The following is a 3,979-nucleotide window of genomic DNA, read 5'->3' as shown; positions in this document are numbered from 1 at the left end:
TCGTCGTTTTTGTAGATCACTTAGCCCGGGGCTTTAAGCCGCCCGGTTCTAAATTTTACCGGGATGTTTTGTCCAATTTTCAACTCCGCCCACAAGACACTGGCCCCAACTCTGTTACAAACATGTGTCACTTCCAAGTGCTCTGTGAGGTGTTCTTTCAAGAGGAGCCCACAGTTGAGTTGTTCAGAGACTGCTTACATCTAAACTGCCGTACTGAGTTTACTGACGGTTCCAATATGGAATTGGGTGGTGTGGCGATTCAGAAAAGGAAAAAGGTCACATACCCTCACGCCAAACTGCACAGCCACCCCAAAGAGTGGAATCAAACATGGTTCTATTGTAAAGACACCTCCCCTGCTGGTGAAAATCCTTTGCCTGGCTTTCGTCCGGAGCGGCTTAGCAATACACACCCCTTTCCGCAAAGGTTGACTACCAAGGAGAGAAGCAAACACGCTCCTCAACTGTCCAAGCTCAGAGCCTTCATGGCCAACGGTTTAACAGGTGTTGATCTCGCTCGCTGTTGGATATCGTGGAGCATACTACCCCTTAGTCAGCGCTCTAGTTTGATGTGCGAGTATACTGGCAGTGTTGATGACCCACTGCGACATGCTAACATCCAGCTCACCGACGAAGAAATCACAGAGGCTGTGAATAAAATGCTGAATGAACCGGAACAAATCTGTGCTCGAACCGGCCTGCTTCCCTTCTGTGCCACCAACAGACCGCCAGCTGTAAGAGTTTGATTTTTCTTTTTACTGAACCTGTTATTGATATATCTGGTCATTATTTGATATCAATGTCTGTTTAAACAGGGCGATGAACCGTTTTGGAGAAAGAAACTTTCACAGGAGAAGCCAGAAAAAACAGACAAACCGGAAAGACCAACCCGGGCAAAGACTAAAGTCGTGAAACGGCCTGCTCATAAGAAGAAAACCACTGCATCTTCTGATCTGGCCCCTGATGATGATGTGGGTAATCCGGACCTTGAGGTAGAGCTTGACTCACTTGGCTTATTTTTCATGCGCCTTATTGATGATGATATTTGTCAGGATGATGCCGAAGCCAGCCATGCTGATGCTGCAGAGGTAATTACTCTCTCTTCCGATTCAAACCCTTTGCCTTCACTAAAAATCTGTCAGGCAAACCGGAAGGTTAAATTTTCTCATCCTCTTGCTTACTTGGATCCCAAATTTCTTATGAAGACCCAATAGCACGAAGCTCGCCGCACAACCCGGCACAGCGGCCAGGTAGTTACCTCCGCCGGTTTACCGAACAGTCCGGTTCGGAAACGCCGTTCAGAGGTCTCTAATTTGCTTGTCAGTGCTTTTCCTAAAGCGGGCTGTTTTCGTCAACCTCTTAATCCATCTGACTCCGATTATCAGGTTACTTCCCACTCATCCTCTGGCGAGTCATCGGCTACTCAGCTTCCACCGCTCAAAACGGTGCTTGGGTAAACTATACTTATCATAGTATTTCTGGTACATCACCTTGGAACATATACTGTATTTGACTTTGTTATTCCTTTCAGGGCCAAGCCTAGGCCGAGCAAGAAGGCTCGCCTGGATAAAGCGGCCAAGGAGGACGCCGTCCCTGAACCGGGTAAAACACCAGATCTTGAAGCGGCTATTCCTGAAGATATACCCAATGATCCACCACAGCAGGATGACGATTTTATTGCTGAAGAAAGGCCTATTGACACCTCAAGCCCTGTCAACCAGCCCACAAACCCCATCCGATTTGGGAGATCCACTAGTCCATCCCAGCCTGCTGACAAACCGACTGCGCCAGTGCAAACCGGTGATGCTAAGGATGATGAAGTTGTAATTACTGGCATTGGCCGTACAGAGCCCAGCAATCCTATTGTTTTATCCAAGCATACCGCCAAAGAAGAATTTGTTGTCATGGGCAAAGGCAAGTGGAATGTTGACTTGGCGACCTATGCTGCTCTGAATGCCCAAGATCTTCATTCTGGCTACCTGAACCGGCTGTATACCAGCCATGATTATGAAGCTGGTCTGGTGAATATGATGAAAGAGAAATTTGAGGTAACTTTCATGTACTTTTTCCTGCTTGGATATTTCAATCTTGTTAACTCTCCTAGCCCCTAAGGGCCAGTTTAGAATCTTCATTCAAACCGAGACTTGCTAATATAAATCCCAATGCTTTGGAATTCGCTGATGTAGCCCCCAAGGGCCGGTTCAACTTAGTGTAGTTAAACCGGGACTTTAAGTAATTGAGATCGCAGCATCAAAATTTATTCGAGCAAATAGCCATTAGCCACCAAGTGCCAAGTTGAATACTTGTATTGATCTTGGGACTTTATAATCAAGTGAAATATGAAGATCAAATAGGCATTAGCCCCCAAGTGCCAAGTGCATAACTTGTTATGTGGTTGGTGCTTCAATTCTTGCACTGCTTGCTGAATCATATAACTGTCTGTATGCAGGCTGAGCTGAAGACAAAAGAAAACCAAGTCGCCGATCTCCAAGAAAATCTAAAGTCCCAACAGACTGAAATCTCAAAAGAAAAAGAGGAGTTGACCAGCGCCTTAAGCGTCATGGAACGGCTTAAGAAGGATTTCAAGAAGAAGCGAGCGGATTGGGCCACTGAAAAATCCGCTTTAACCAAACGAGCAGAAGATGCCGAGGCTGCACTGAAACCGGTGGTGGACGAACTGACCAGCATAAAGCGGCAAGTGCATGCCATGACCGCTGCTATCTTTGGTAAGCTGGTTTGATTTCTGGATTGATTCGGCCGTCTTATAGAGATGCCGGTTTGTTAACCCTTTGTAATATTTCAGGGACACGCATTGGTCACTTGGGGTCAGATGTGCGGAAGAAATTGAAAGCCGCCTACACATTGACTGAACAACTGTACACTGGTGCACAGCTGATCATCTCTGCTGCATCCCATAACAATCCGGCGCCCACTTTGATTCAGGACACTCTGAAGAGACTGTCGATGCTTCCTGCCCGGGTTGAAGAGCTGAAGAAATCTGCTGCTCGAACCGGTGTGATCAATGCCTTAATCCGGGCAAAAGCTTGGGTGCCGGATTTTGATCCTATTGAAGCGGCTCAGGGCTATCCCAGCTTGAAGGAAGACGGGTAAGAGTTTAGTGAAGTGGATCTGCGAGTGATAAACCGGGAGGTGCGTCTGCTAGCTTGTCAATTGGTTGAAGAAGCAGACTTGTCTCATTATCAAGCCCAATATGACAACCAAAACAAGCGAGTAGTTGCACCAATTCCTGAAGCGGAAAATCTTATCCCTCTAATCCGTAAGCATACTTACGCTCCCGATATTGAATCGTCATTGATGATCCATGATGAAGCTGTCTTTCAAGCATTAATGGGAATCGACTGGACAACTGTTGATTTCCAGCCGCTGGGTAGAGAAGTTGAAGTTGAAGCGGCGCGGGATGACCCACAACCATCAGGCCAGGCTGGTGACCAAGCTTGAACCGGAAGCCAGTTTAAACTGCTTCTCCTTTGCGAAAAAAACAATGATCTTATTTTGGGCACCGTGTTGCCTTGTAATAGGCTAGCCGATACTCTTGATTTTGATATGCCTTCGTGCATAATTACTGCCACTTGTTCTTCCTTTGGGTGATGAACTTTCCAAAGTATTTTCTGCAATACAAAAAATCTTAAAGCGCCACCGCGGTTGTACCGTCAGGTGGAGTATGATGTCTGCATATCAAAATATCTAAAATTTAAGCATATGATCAAATCTTTGGGATTCATAATACCTGCCATCGTTGGGCATGAAGTTGGCTTGGCCAATCTTGAAGCGGAGGTTTATAAACCCACACTGTTGGAGGAGATAGCAGCTCCTGTATATATCTAATGCTGGTTTACCATGTAAACCGTGTCGGGTTATAATAAAACACCGTGTTACTCCGTAATAGGATGTTAATAAAAAATCAAACCGAGCAAATAGTCTCCGGATTAAAAATGGACTGTGTTCCGTCAATTGATAGTTT

Source organism: Triticum aestivum, chromosome 3A (genome assembly GCF_018294505.1).
Source record: "Triticum aestivum cultivar Chinese Spring chromosome 3A, IWGSC CS RefSeq v2.1, whole genome shotgun sequence".
Lineage (NCBI taxonomy): Eukaryota > Viridiplantae > Streptophyta > Magnoliopsida > Poales > Poaceae > Triticum > Triticum aestivum.
Note: the sequence above shows the minus strand (reverse complement) of the source record.